Here is a 15,854-nt window from a genome sequence, read left to right as displayed (position 1 = left end):
CTCACCCAACACATTGAGGATGGGTTTGAGGGGAAACAAATAACTGGAGCAGCATTCAGAGATCTCTCTGCTGCCTACGACACTGTCCAACACCGCACAATGGTCAGGAAAAGCCTCCTCAACAACAGGCGCTTCTATGTCCAGTTAAATGACCAGAGGAGTAAATGGAAAGCCCAAAAGAACGGCCTCCCACAAGGTAGCGTGCTCGCCCCCCTCCTTTTCAATATCTACACAAACGACCAGCCACTACCCAATGCCTAATGCCAGCATTTCATCTACGCCGACAACCTCTGCATTACGACCCAACAAGCAGACTTCCAGAAGATTGAGTCTGTCCTTGAAAGTGCCCTCCAAGAAATGTCAAGCTACTACAATACAACCACCTGAAACCCAACCCATAGAGAACACCTCACACACACATAATTTCCTTTCGTGGCTGTTTACATTCGAGGGTCGCTGGTACTCTCGAACGGAACAGTTTAACGTCATGCCCAGGACGAAAAGATATAGAGAACACCAACATGACAAATAACAGCAGGAAGGCATGAGCCCCAATCCACCGTCTTGGCAAAAACCACACCACCCATAATTCACAACGGTCACAGCAAACTCTGTTGCATCACAACTGGTGTAGGTATTGGATGGAGCCCGCACTTCACAGGTATAAAAAAAACGTTCTGTATTGAAATACTGACAACGTTTCGATCTATTTGATCTTCATCAGGTCATGTGTACACAAAACATAGACTTTTATACTAAGGGAGTGCCCCCATCAACCAATCAAAACACCACATTTTGGTGCCCCTCCCATCACTGCAGGTGTGACACGTCAACCCTGAGTGAGTAGGTGGGGACCCAGACATATTGATGTAAATATAGTCTGTTCAGAAATGTTAGTGCCTCTCATAGAGCTTGTAGGTGATGCAGGAGGGAAATGGGTCGGTAGCTCTTCGGGGATAATGGGTCTTTGCCAGGTTTAGGGATTGCAACCACTTCTGCCTTTTTCCAAACAGAAGGGATGGTTTTCTGTGCTATGCATGTGTTCAGCATCCCCACAAGCCAGGTCCTTGCGTTAGGTCCCAGGTGCTGTATCATTTCTGCCAGTATGCCATCAATCCCTGCTGCTTTTCCGGGTTTCAACTTTCCCATTGCAGTTTCACGTTCTTCTAAGTCGAAGGGTTTGGTTTGAGGGCTGGCTGATTGTGGTTGGTCTGATACCACTGTGCGATGGTATTCTATGTGAGTCGGTGGCGGTGTTGGTTACAACTGTTGGCCACCAGTTGTGACCAAGACCGCCACCGACCCACAGGAGAATACCATTGCACAGTGGTATCAGACCAAGCACAATCAGCCAGCCCTCAAACCAAACCCTTCGACCTAGAAGAACTTGAAACTGCAATGGGAAAGTTGAAACCCGGAAAAGCAGCAGAGATTGATGACCTACTGGCAGAAATGTTACAGCACCTGGGACCCAACACAAAGACCTGGCTTGTGGGGATGCTGAACACATGCATAGCACAGAAAACCATCCCTTCTGTCTGGGAAAAGGCCAAAGTGGTTGCAATCCTTAAACCTGGCAAAGACCCATTATCCACAAAGAGCTACCGACCCATTTCCCTCTGCATCACCTACAAGGCTATATGAGAAGCTGCTACTCCAACGCCTCGTTGCCACTCATAGATACCAAGCTGACTAAAGACCAAGCTGGTTTCCGTCCCAGCCGCTCCTGTGCTGGACAGAGCTCAACCTCACCCAACACATTGAGGATGGGTTTGAGGGGAAACAAATAACTGGAGCAGCATTCAGAGATCTCTCTGCTGCCTACGACACTGTCCAACACCGCACAATGGTCAGGAAAAGCCTCCTCAACAACAGGCGCTTCTATGTCCAGTTAAATGACCAGAGGAGTAAATGGAAAGCCCAAAAGAACGGCCTCCCACAAGGTAGTGTGCTCGCCCCCCTCCTTTTCAATATCTACACAAACGACCAGCCACTACCCAATGCCTAATGCCAGCATTTCATCTACGCCGACAACCTCTGCATTACGACCCAACAAGCAGACTTCCAGAAGATTGAGTCTGTCCTTGAAAGTGCCCTCCAAGAAATGTCAAGCTACTACAATACAACCACCTGAAACCCAACCCATAGAGAACACCTCACACACACATAATTTCCTTTCGTGGCCGTTTACATTCGAGGGTCGCTGGTACTCTCGAACGGAACAGTTTAACGTCATGCCCAGGACGAAAAGATATAGAGAACACCAACATGACAAATAACAGCAGGAAGGCCTGAGCCACAATCCACCGTCTTGGCAAAAACCACACCACCCATAATTCACAACGGTCACAGCAAACTCTGTTGCATCACAACTGGTGTAGGTATTGGATGGAGCCCGCACTTCACAGGTATAAAAAAACGTTCTGTATTGAAATACTGACAACGTTTCGATCTATTTGATCTTCATCAGGTCATGTGTACACAAAACATACACTTTTATACTAAGGGAGTGCCCCCATCAACCAATCAAAACACCACATTTTGGTACCCCTCCCATCACTGCAGGTGTGACACGTCAACCCTGAGTGAGTAGGTGGGGACCCAGACATATTGATGTAAATATAGTCTGTTCAGAAATGTTAGTGCCTCTCATAGAGCTTGTAGGTGATGCAGGAGGGAAATGGGTCGGTAGCTCTTCGGGGATAATGGGTCTTTGCCAGGTTTAGGGATTGCAACCACTTCGGCCTTTTTCCAAACAGAAGGGATGGTTTTCTGTGCTATGCATGTGTTCAGCATCCCCACAAGCCAGGTCCTTGCGTTAGGTCCCAGGTGCTGTATCATTTCTGCCAGTATGCCATCAATCCCTGCTGCTTTTCCGGGTTTCAACTTTCCCATTGCAGTTTCACGTTCTTCTAAGTCGAAGGGTTTGGTTTGAGGGCTGGCTGATTGTGGTTGGTCTGATACCACTGTGCGATGGTATTCTATGTGAGTCGGTGGCGGTGTTGGTTACAACTGTTGGCCACCAGTTGTGACCAAGACCGCCACCGACCCACAGGAGAATACCATTGCACAGTGGTATCAGACCAAGCACAATCAGCCAGCCCTCAAACCAAACCCTTCGACCTAGAAGAACTTGAAACTGCAATGGGAAAGTTGAAACCCGGAAAAGCAGCAGAGATTGATGACCTACTGGCAGAAATGTTACAGCACCTGGGACCCAACACAAAGACCTGGCTTGTGGGGATGCTGAACACATGCATAGCACAGAAAACCATCCCTTCTGTCTGGGAAAAGGCCAAAGTGGTTGCAATCCTTAAACCTGGCAAAGACCCATTATCCACAAAGAGCTACCGACCCATTTCCCTCTGCATCACCTACAAGGCTATATGAGAAGCTGCTACTCCAACGCCTCGTTGCCACTCATAGATACCAAGCTGACTAAAGACCAAGCTGGTTTCCGTCCCAGCCGCTCCTGTGCTGGACAGAGCTCAACCTCACCCAACACATTGAGGATGGGTTTGAGGGGAAACAAATAACTGGAGCAGCATTCAGAGATCTCTCTGCTGCCTACGACACTGTCCAACACCGCACAATGGTCAGGAAAAGCCTCCTCAACAACAGGCGCTTCTATGTCCAGTTAAATGACCAGAGGAGTAAATGGAAAGCCCAAAAGAACGGCCTCCCACAAGGTAGTGTGCTCGCCCCCCTCCTTTTCAATATCTACACAAACGACCAGCCACTACCCAATGCCTAATGCCAGCATTTCATCTACGCCGACAACCTCTGCATTACGACCCAACAAGCAGACTTCCAGAAGATTGAGTCTGTCCTTGAAAGTGCCCTCCAAGAAATGTCAAGCTACTACAATACAACCACCTGAAACCCAACCCATAGAGAACACCTCACACACACATAATTTCCTTTCGTGGCCGTTTACATTCGAGGGTCGCTGGTACTCTCGAACGGAACAGTTTAACGTCATGCCCAGGACGAAAAGATATAGAGAACACCAACATGACAAATAACAGCAGGAAGGCATGAGCCACAATCCACCGTCTTGGCAAAAACCACACCACCCATAATTCACAACGGTCACAGCAAACTCTGTTGCATCACAACTGGTGTAGGTATTGGATGGAGCCCGCACTTCACAGGTATAAAAAAACGTTCTGTATTGAAATACTGACAACGTTTCGATCTATTTGATCTTCATCAGGTCATGTGTACACAAAACATACACTTTTATACTAAGGGAGTGCCCCCATCAACCAATCAAAACACCACATTTTGGTACCCCTCCCATCACTGCAGGTGTGACACGTCAACCCTGAGTGAGTAGGTGGGGACCCAGACATATTGATGTAAATATAGTCTGTTCAGAAATGTTAGTGCCTCTCATAGAGCTTGTAGGTGATGCAGGAGGGAAATGGGTCGGTAGCTCTTCGGGGATAATGGGTCTTTGCCAGGTTTAGGGATTGCAACCACTTCGGCCTTTTTCCAAACAGAAGGGATGGTTTTCTGTGCTATGCATGTGTTCAGCATCCCCACAAGCCAGGTCCTTGCGTTAGGTCCCAGGTGCTGTATCATTTCTGCCAGTATGCCATCAATCCCTGCTGCTTTTCCGGGTTTCAACTTTCCCATTGCAGTTTCACGTTCTTCTAAGTCGAAGGGTTTGGTTTGAGGGCTGGCTGATTGTGGTTGGTCTGATACCACTGTGCGATGGTATTCTATGTGAGTCGGTGGCGGTGTTGGTTACAACTGTTGGCCACCAGTTGTGACCAAGACCGCCACCGACCCACAGGAGAATACCATTGCGCAGTGGTATCAGACCAAGCACAATCAGCCAGCCCTCAAACCAAACCCTTCGACCTAGAAGAACTTGAAACTGCAATGGGAAAGTTGAAACCCGGAAAAGCAGCAGGGATTGATGACCTACTGGCAGAAATGTTACAGCACCTGGGACCCAACGCAAAGACCCGGCTTGTGGGGATGCTGAACACATGCATAGCACAGAAAACCATCCCTTCTGTCTGGGAAAAGGCCAAAGTGGTTGCAATCCTTAAACCTGGCAAAGACCCATTATCCACAAAGAGCTACCGACCCATTTCCCTCCTCTGCATCACCTAGAAGAGAGGCTGCTACTCCAACGCCTCTTGCCACTCATAGACACCAAGCTGACTAAAGACCAAGGTGGTTTCCGTCCTGGCCGCTCCTGTGCTGGACAGAGCTCAACCTCAACCAACACATTGAGGATGGGTTTGAGGGAAAACAAATAACTGGAGCAGCATTCAGAGATCTCTCTGCTGCCTACGACACTGTCCAACACCGCACAATGGTCAGGAAAAGCCTCCTCAACAACAGGCGCTTCTATGTCCAGTTAAATGACCAGAGGAGTAAATGGAAAGCCCAAAAGAACGGCCTACCACAAGGTAGCCTGCTCGCCCCCTCCTTTTCAATATCTACACAAACGTCCAGCCACTACCCAAAGTAGTAGTACTGGAATTAAATGATAGAGAACACCTCACACACACATAGTTTCCTTTCGTGGCTGTTTACATTCGAGGGTCGCCGGTCCTCTCGAACGGAACAGTTTAACGTCATGCCCAGGACGAAAAGATATAGAGAACACCAACATGACAAATAACAGCAGGAAGGCATGGGCCACAATCCACCGTCTTGGGGAAAAAATAGCTGATCAATAAGCCCCAAACGCGTTGCACTGCGACGCGTTTTGAGCTTGTACATCGGCTATTTTTGCTACAACAGTAATATGCAACGTGGCCCTCTGGAGTGAGAGTGGAAATATAGTGGACTGTGGAAATATAGTCTCTATCGTCAAAGTTGCCCACCCCCATTCTAAACACTACAACATGCAGAGGAGAAGTCATAACAGAACCATCTAAACACTACAGCATGCAGAGGAGAAGTCATAACAGAACCATCTAAACACTACAACATGCAGAGGAGAAGTCATAACAGAACCATCTAAACACTACAACATGCAGAGGAGAAGTCATAACAGAACCATCTAAACACTACAGCATGCAGAGGAGAAGTCATAACAGAACCATCTAAACACTACAGCATGCAGAGGAGAAGTCATAACAGAACCATCTAAACACTACAACATGCAGAGGAGAAGTCATAGCAGAACCATCTAAACACTACAGCATGCAGAGGAGAAGTCATAACAGAACCATCTAAACACTACAGCATGCAGAGGAGAAGTCATAACAGAACCATCTAAATACTACAACATGCAGAGAAGTCATAACAGAACCATCTAAATACTACAGCATGCAGAGGAGAAGTCATAACAGAACCATCTAAACACTACAGCATGCAGAGGGGAAGTCATAACAGAACCATCTAAATACTACAGCATGCAGAGGAGAAGTCATAACAGAACCATCTAAATACTACAGCATGCAGAGGAGAAGTCATAACAGAACCATCTAAACACTACAACATGCAGAGGGGAAGTCATAACAGAACCATCTAAATACTACGACATGCAGTCATAACAGAACCATCTAAACACTACAGCATGCAGAGGAGAAGTCATAACAGAACCATCTAAACACTACAACATGCAGAGGGGAAGTCATAACAGAACCATCTAAATACTACAACATTCAGTCATAACAGAACCATCTAAACACTACAGCATGCAGTCATAACAGAACCATCTAAATACTACAGCATGCAGAGGAGAAGTCATAACAGAACCATCTAAATACTACAGCATGCAGAGGAGAAGTCATAACAGAACCATCTAAATACTACAACATGCAGAGGGGAAGTCATAACAGAACCATCTAAATAGTAATACTACGACATGCAGTCATAACAGAACCATCTAAACACTACAGCATGCAGAGGAGAAGTCATAACAGAACCATCTAAACACTACAACATGCAGAGGGGAAGTCATAACAGAACCATCTAAATACTACAACATTCAGTCATAACAGAACCATCTAAACACTACAGCATGCAGTCATAACAGAACCATCTAAACACTACTCTGTTCACCTCTAGTCGATTATTTATTCAGCCACGGACCACCATTGTGAGCATAGAGTATATTATGAATAGAGAAGGCACCCAGAGGAAACCCTGAGGCGAAATGGACATAGTGGCCGAAAGAAGGTATTGCAGCCTGGCCCCAAACACATGAACGCGCTGGTCCGTTGACTATCATTGTGCACGTTCACGACGGCAGCACACTAGCTAGCTAACGAACTAGCGTGCATCCCAGAATGCTTTGTTCCTACTGTGTTGTGTTAATATATGTTACTACTACTACTTTATAAAACCATGATCCAGTAGCCCAATGGTTAAGCCGATGGTATGTGAACATCCGGGCCCGGGTTCACTTCCCAGTCGATGACCGAGTTTATTTTCTTCTTAACAAACACAACACTGTTTGTTTGCATCAAGTCGAGGTCCTTTATTCATTCCGTATCTGAGCCACGGGACCACCATTTTTAGGCTCAAATACTGAATGAATAATGGACCTCGACGAGAAAAGCTAAAACAATTGTGCTAGTTTGGTAAGAATGAAGCTAACTCTCAGTCCTCGATGGGGACTCGAACCCGGGCCCTGTTGTCTACTAGGCGCCGAGAGTAACCACTCGGCTACTGGAACACGGTTTTACAGAGTGGCACGAACATAATATATAAACATCATAACAAGTTAACATATAAAGTGATCACAGATGTTTGAACAACAACAACGTTAAGTATTAAATAACATTGAACGTACCTGCTTGCTGCGGACACGACGACGACCGACATGGTGACGTGGCAAAACAACACTGAGCAAAACCCCCTCCACGCGTCTCTTCCGTATTTGAGGGGGGGCGGCACTTCCTTCCGGGTATGACGTGAGGCCACGCCCGCGAGGACGTGGAGCTTTCTTGATTTGAGGGGGGGCGGCACTTCCTTCCGGGTATGACGTGAGGCCACGCCCGCGAGGACGTGGAGCTTTCTTGATTTGAGGGGGGGCGGCACTTCCTTCCGGGTATGACGTGAGGCCACGCCCGCGAGGACGTGGAGCTTTCTTGAGTAAGACCCGGAAGCGGGTTACGTCACGGCTTATAAATAGTCAATACAGACATGAGTCCCCTTCCTGGCAGCGTCCTCAGTGGTCTAGCGGTTTAGACACCCGACTTTGAATTAAACTTTATATAACTTCACGGGTTCAAACCCCTCTGATGTTTTTCTCAATCATTGATTCACAATACCAGAATGCACGTTTAATCATAGTACATAAAGCAGACAGCCCTGTGATTAAACCTTCAGCATTACATTACACTGCAACCCCACTGTGGCTATACCTTTTTATTTTTTGATTGATTGATTGAAATCTTTATTAACAGTTTGTAGAATTTACAGTACATTTTAAGCACAAACTCAATACAAAGACTGTCAACTGTGAGTGGACGACCCAATTAAGCATTACACTTGTTTACAACAGGGTCCACATTGTTCAATTCATCAAAACATTTAAAGACATACAAACATTTAGAGACATACAAATAGACATTTCTCTGTAGGTAAAGAACAGAACAGGAATTCATCATATGGGAAGCAAAAAAGGGAAAAGATACTATATACAGTGAGGGAAAATGGGATGGGGGGGTGGGGGGGATTCAGATTTTACAGAGGCCAGTTTCGAATTGCAGCCATCCGTAGGTGCCCTTTGAGAGCGGTTTTGAAGGAGTCAAGGGATTCACATGTCTTAATGACTGTTGGTAGGGCGTTCCACATTTTGGTGGCATAGGAGCGAAAAGAATTTAGTCCCTTGTTTGTGCCGAATCTGGGTTGTACATGGTTTGTTGCACTCCCTCTGGTGTTGTGGGTGTGGACTTCGTTTACATTAAGGAAGTATTTAGACAGGTACATGGGTATCTTGGTGGTGTATCGAATCTTGTGGACCAGACCCATTGCAAGATGCTGTACTCTGTCGTCGACCCTAAGCCATCCCAGCCTGTCAAAGTGGGCAGGGGTGAGGTGGGTTCGGGGGGTGAGGCCAAGTAGGAGCCTGACCAGTTTGTTTTGAGAGGTCTGGAGCCTTGTTTTAAGGGCCTTTGAGGTGCTGTGGTACCAAGAGGTGGATGCATAGTCAAAGAAACCTTGTACGAGGGCTCCTGTTAAGGTCTTCAAGGTGTTTTTGCTGACCAGTGAGGAGATCCTGTAAAGGAATCTTGTTCTTTGATTGACTTTTTTGATTACGTTGGTGGCCATTTTATCACCGGAAAGATTGGCCTCCAGGATGGAACCTAGGTAGGTAATTTCATCTTTTCGTGTGATAATATTGTCACCCACTCTAACCAAGAAGCCATCTGCCTTGCTGAGTTTACTATTTGATCCGAAGAGGATGGATTCAGTTTTTCCCAGGTGTAAGGATAGTTTGTTATCAGCGAGCCAGGTGCAGATTCTACCGAGTTCAGAGCTGAGGGTCTTTTCAACCTGCAGTTTGTTCCTGTCCGAGACCAGCAGTGCTGAGTCATCTGCGAACAGGAACAAGTTGCAGTCACAAGCTGAAGTCATGTCGTTAACATAAATTAGGAACAGTAAAGGCCCTAGTATGCTTCCTTGTGGGACGCCACAGCTCACTGGGAGGGGAGGGGACAGTGTTCCGTTCACCTCCACCATCTGTTCTCTCCCCTCCAGGTAGGATTGCATCCAGCTCACTGATGTGCTATCAAAACCAATAGCTTTAAGCTTGTTAACCAGTATGGAGTGGTTCACGGTGTCAAAAGCCTTTTGGAGGTCCAGCATGACCATGCCGCAGTATTTTCCAGCATCCACCTCGTGTTTGATGTGGTCGCTCAAATAGAGGAGGCATGTGTCAGTGGAGTGGGATGTTCTGAAACCAGATTGGAACTCGTACAGCAATTTATTAGTGGCAAGATACTTTTCAACCTGTTCATAGACTATTTTTTCCATCACTTTCGAGATGGAGCTTAGAATAGAAATAGGGCGGTAGTTGCCGGGTTCTAATTTACTCCCTTTTTTGTACAAGGGGGTTACTTTGGCCAGTTTAAAATCTTGGGGGACCTGTCCCTGTTTGATGGAGAGGTTAACTATATGGGTGATGACTGGAGCTATGGAAAAGGCTGAGTCTCTGAGAAATTTGGAGGGAATATTGTCATGGCCAGTGGCCTTGTGGGGTTGGAGGGCACTCAGTTTTTTAAGTACCTCCTCGGTTGTTACCATTGCCATTTTAAAATCATCTTTACAAACACCAAGGTTTTTGTAGAAGGCTGTGATGTGCTCTACACCAAAACGCCCAGAGTGGGAGGGCAGTTTGCTAACCAGCTTTGTTGCAATGTTTGTAAAGAAGATGTTCAAGTGGTTGGCTACATCGAGTTTGTCAGTGATGAGGGTGTTATTCGATTTGATGTTTATGTTAGTAAACCTGGTTTTTAGTTTCCGACCACAGCCTAGTTGGTTGTTTAGTAACTTCCATAGCTCCCGAGGATTGTTTTTGATTTCCTCGGCTTTATCATTGATAAAGTTACATTTGGCTGATTTGGTCATGGCAATTACACCGTTTCTTAGCTTGTTACACTGGGCTTTTAGGTTGCACAGTTTGGTTTGGAGATCACTGTCGAAGCGCTTGCACTTGGCTAGTTTGGACTTGCATTTAATATTGCATTTAATATTCACAATGCAAAGTTATTGTACTCCTAATAATATATCATGGTGTAGTCTAGCTCTGGTTTGATTGATTGATTTAAATATTTTATTAATAGTTTGTAGAATTACAGTACATTTCAAGCACAAACTCAATACAAAGACTGTTAACTGTGAGTGGACGACCCAATTAAGCATTACACTTGTTTTAGAGGGTCCACATTGTTCAATTCATCAAAAGTCCACATTGTTCAATTCATCAAAAAACAACATTATTACAAACCTACATTATGTGGGATCCTTTAGCTTACAAACGGAGTGACATTTCTGGCCACAACGTGGGTGTCGCTGGGCTGTGGCGCTGCCAACTGACTTTTGTGTTTCCCTCTGCTTCATGATCACCTTTTAGTTCCTTTATTACAGCGAATCAAAGGTGTGTGAAATACTTCTGTAATTAATGACTTGCTGACTATCTCGCGATTTTAGCCTGGATTTAGTGTTCACGCCACATAGGCTATACATTGAAGACCACATAGGCTATAGCCTACATGAAGACCCGACTCCAGCAGCAGAACTGACAGGTAGGCTACAGTACCAAAAAAAAGCCCTATCTTGACCACAGAAACGCCCCTAAAAGACACGGTATCCTACCGTCGGTATACGTGTAACATAGTGTGTATAAATTGGCAGATTTTATTTTTTATTTTGCACGTCACTTTCTGACTTTCCAAAGGAAACGTTTTAATGCCTTATTGCTGTGTTGTTGGTGATTTGTGGATTCGTTTTAGATCAATCAGGGATCTGTTAATAACGTAATACTGTACTGCAGTCTGCAGTTGTTCCCAAATCCACATTTGTTGAGCCCCCATTAGACCCCCATTAGACACTACTTGATATGTATCAAACAAATTTGGCTAATAATAAATTAATTAACATAATTTCAAACATTAAACCATTTAAACTTCTTCACCTGAACTGACCAGCTCGGTGAAATAACTCAGTACTCAAAACATGTTAATTTATATCAATTTTATTTATAACTGCCAATGTCATGTAAATGTACAACGCACAAAATGTATGTCACCATAACCAAACATGTATTTCTACTTGATAAACCTTATTTATTGGAAGACGGAGCACATAGATTTTGAGTCTATAATTTTGTTCTAAATACCTGCAAATTGACAAATTGTACATAACTCCTGTACTGGACGCTTTATCGTATAAAGTAAAGAAAATAAAGAACCAGACCACGTGATTAGACAAAAAGTCTCTGCAAAAAAAAAAACAGTTTCTTACCCAAACTTACAAGTGAAACTTCAGTAGTATTTAACCCATTCTGACCTGAGATCAGATTCATACGAGGTTTCCACATGGACACACACTGGTCTGATTAACCCATTCTGACCTGAGATCAGATTCATACGAGGTTTCCACATGGACACACACTGGTCTGATTAACACGGTTCTGAATGTGAAAATCTGACATAACATTTCTATGTTCCGCATCTAGAGCCATACTGTAAAATAGATTCCAGCCTCACAAGAACTATGCATACATTTCACCTGGGCTGGTGGTGATTCACATTAAATGCCAGCAAAGCCATCCATCCTTTAATCACTTGAAACATGTGAAATTATCCTTTACAAATGTTCAAAAACAGCCTCACAATGCTGTGTTGTGAGTTTGTAGATCAGCCATTTTTACAATTGAACATTGTTGTGCGACTAAGTGTATATATTATGTAGGACTTAAGAGGTTAATTACAAAATGATGTAACAATAACTGAACGACTTCTACAAACATCTGTCAAAGGCATCACAAATTTAAAAAAATTGCAGAGTGTGGTTGCCGCAGTGGCTTACATATGCCCCTCCCACTAGTATTGCCAGCCAATTACAATTTCAAGTCACGCCTTAGATCATGCGTAAGTAATTCGGAGGGGATTTAACCCCCGAAATTCATGTTTTTGCGACAAACGGTTACATTTCTCGCATTTGCGGCGCCCCCTATGGATGAAAATGGAATTGCTTTGACATGTGATTGAAATGTGGGATGGATTGGACATTCCGTTCGTGATTTATGGCATTTTTTGTGATATAGGCCCCTCCTACTAACTTCGGAAGACGATTACGGCCGAACGATACGCACTTTCAAAATTCTGCAGTTCAGTTTTAATTGGATGGGTCCAGAGATCACGTGTGCCGATTTCTGTGAGATTTGGACAAAATCTGTAGGAGGAAAAGCAAAAAGTGTGTTTTGGACAAAATTCAAAATGGCGGAAAATCTATCATGGCGGAAATGGGCGTGGCCTATATGGGGAGATGCGTCATGACCCAAGGAATCCAGGGAAAAAATATTTTTTATTTTACGACCTATGGTTCAAGAGTTATAAGCCAAAAGGTAAAGTGGGCTGTTATAGCGCCACCATGAGGCCGACCGATAAAATTTTAAGGTTAAATAATTTTAGGGATAATGTGGAATTATCCCTAAAAGTTTTGTAACTATAGTGATTACAGTCTCCGAGGAACAAATACTTGAATGTGAATTTTTGCCTTTTCCCATTCATGTCAATGGGGAAATTTAATTCACTAATAAATTCATATCAATTAAACTATACAACATTTCTCTTAACAAAATACAAGCACACGATTCCCGATTTTTCCGGTCAATTTGACATATGGCTCAAGTGCGTACAGCGTACAGTGTGGGAGGTATAAAGCGTCAAAATAAAGACTACTCCAGTGAAATAATAAAGTGTCACAGTTACAAGAGTCTGGTTGCCCATTCGGGCAACCACACTAATAACTAGAAAATTCGCAATTTAAAAAAATTGCAGAGTGTGGTTGCCGCAGTGGCTTACATATGCCCCTCCCACTAGTATTGCCAGCCAATTACAATTTCAAGTCACGCCTTAGATCATGCGTAAGTAATTCGGAGGGGATTTAACCCCCGAAATTCATGTTTTTGCGACACACGGTTACATTTCTCGCATTTGCGGCGCCCCCTATGGATGAAAATGGAATTGCTTTTAGAACTTGGTTGATTGAACCACCCCGGACATGTGATTGAAATGTGGGATGGATTGGACATTCCGTTCGTGATTTATGGCATTTTTTGTGATATAGGCCCCTCCTACTAACTTCGGAAGACGATTACGGCCGAACGATACGCACTTTCAAAATTCTGCGGCTCAGTTTTAATTGGATGGGTCCAGAGATCACGTGTGCCGATTTCTGTGAGATTTGGACAAAATCTGTAGGAGGAAAAGCAAAAAGTGTGTTTTGGACAAAATTCAAAATGGCGGAAAATCTATCATGGCGGAAATGGGCGTGGCCTATATGGGGAGATGCGTCATGACCCAAGGAATCCAGGGAAAAAATAATTTTGATTTTACGACCTACGGTTCAAGAGTTATAAGCCAAAAGGTAAAGTGGGCTGTTATAGCGCCACCATGAGGCCGACCGATAAAATTTTAGGGTTAAATAATTTTAGGGATAATGTTGAATTATCCCTAAAAGTTTTGTAACTATAGTGATTACAGTCTCCGACGAACAAATACTTTTATGTGAATTTTTGCCTTTTCCCATTCATGTCAATGGGGACATTTAATTCACTAATAAATTCATATCAATTAAACTATACAACATTTCTCTTAACAAAATACAAGCACACGATTCCCGATTTTTCCGGTCAATTTGACATATGGCTCAAGTGCGTACAGCGTACAGTGTGGGAGGTATAAAGCGTCAAAATAAAGACTACTCCAGTGGAAAAAAAAAAAAAATAATAATAATAAAGTGTCACAGTTACAAGAGTCTGGTTGCCCATTCGGGCAACCACACTAACTAGAAAGCAGTTCCTGTAGAAACTGCGTGGGCTCGCGTAAAATGCTTTGTATAAAGTTATTGCCGTGTCAAGTTTGAAACTCGGGGACCGGAGTAATGGTGTTACCATTGGTGTTCTAAATCTATAATCAAAATTTCGGGACTGTAGCATATTGTAAAGAAAAGTAGAAAATGCATTAAAGCTGAAGTAAAAGTTAAAAAAAGTATGAAAATGTGTAAAAACTATAGTTTAAGCAGAATAAAGTATGTGGAAGTTGTAGAAGTGTTTTTCTAATTAGGCGAAACGGCCTGCGATTGAACTGCGATTTCGGAAAAACCGTTTAACGTATTCGAATACGGTTTGAACCACGAAAAAGTCCAGAGTCGTGTGAGCTTTCTAAAGTTTAAATCACGTTTCTACGACAAAGTATGCCAGAGTAATGAGGCTGCAAAAGTGAGGTTGATTTAGAGATAAATCCCATACATTGTCAATGGGAGGAAAAAACTATAAATAAAGTTAAATATTTTAAAAAGTATAAACTTTTTCAAAACAACTTTTTCACCAATGAAAGTTCAAAGATAGATGAACATTATAAAGTTTGAATGAAGTTTCAAAGTGAAAGTATGACGGAGTAATAAGAGCTCAAAAAAGTTAACTGTGAAAAATGGGACCTTTCTTCCATCGACTCTCACTATAAAGAATGTAAAAAAAAGTTAAAAAGTTAAAAAGTATAAAAAGTATAAAACTTTGTAAAAATTCTAATTGGAGCATAAATAACTGCAAAGAGCTGAACAGTTTGAAGTTTGAACTAAATTTCTAGTATAAAGTATGCGGAAGTAGTTAGGTGCCAAAAAAACGGCGGAATAAAGAAGCGGAATAAATATAAACTGGCAATATCTAGTGTGTGCTCGCTGTGGCGAGCCCACAAATATAGGCTGGCAAGAACTATTGTGTGCTCGCTGTGGCGAGCCCACAATAATAAAGTGTCACAGTTACAAGAGTCTGGTTGCCCATTCGGGCAACCACACTAATCAGTTATGTTTTTACGATCCCCCTAGGGTAGCAACTATTCTTCCTGGGTTACACACAAAACCTCACAAACCACATAGTCCTGCATGAATCATCAACAACACATGACATCATACCAAAACCCAGATTCCCCTCACCTCACAGGCTCACACCCAGTGATATCACCCACCCATAACCACACATAACCACATAACACTTACAACTTACAAGAAACTTGATACCATCACCAATGACAATCACACTAACAGTAAACAGGTAAAACAAAGTAGAAAATAATAAATTAACGTTGCAGAACGTCATTAGCTCATCATTAACAGTACAGTACAGTACAGTACAGTACAGTACAGTA

The sequence above is a fragment of the Protomyctophum parallelum genome (genome assembly GCF_964188405.1).
Source record: "Protomyctophum parallelum genome assembly, chromosome: 3".
NCBI lineage: Eukaryota > Metazoa > Chordata > Actinopteri > Myctophiformes > Myctophidae > Protomyctophum > Protomyctophum parallelum.
This window is presented reverse-complemented; position numbering follows the sequence as displayed.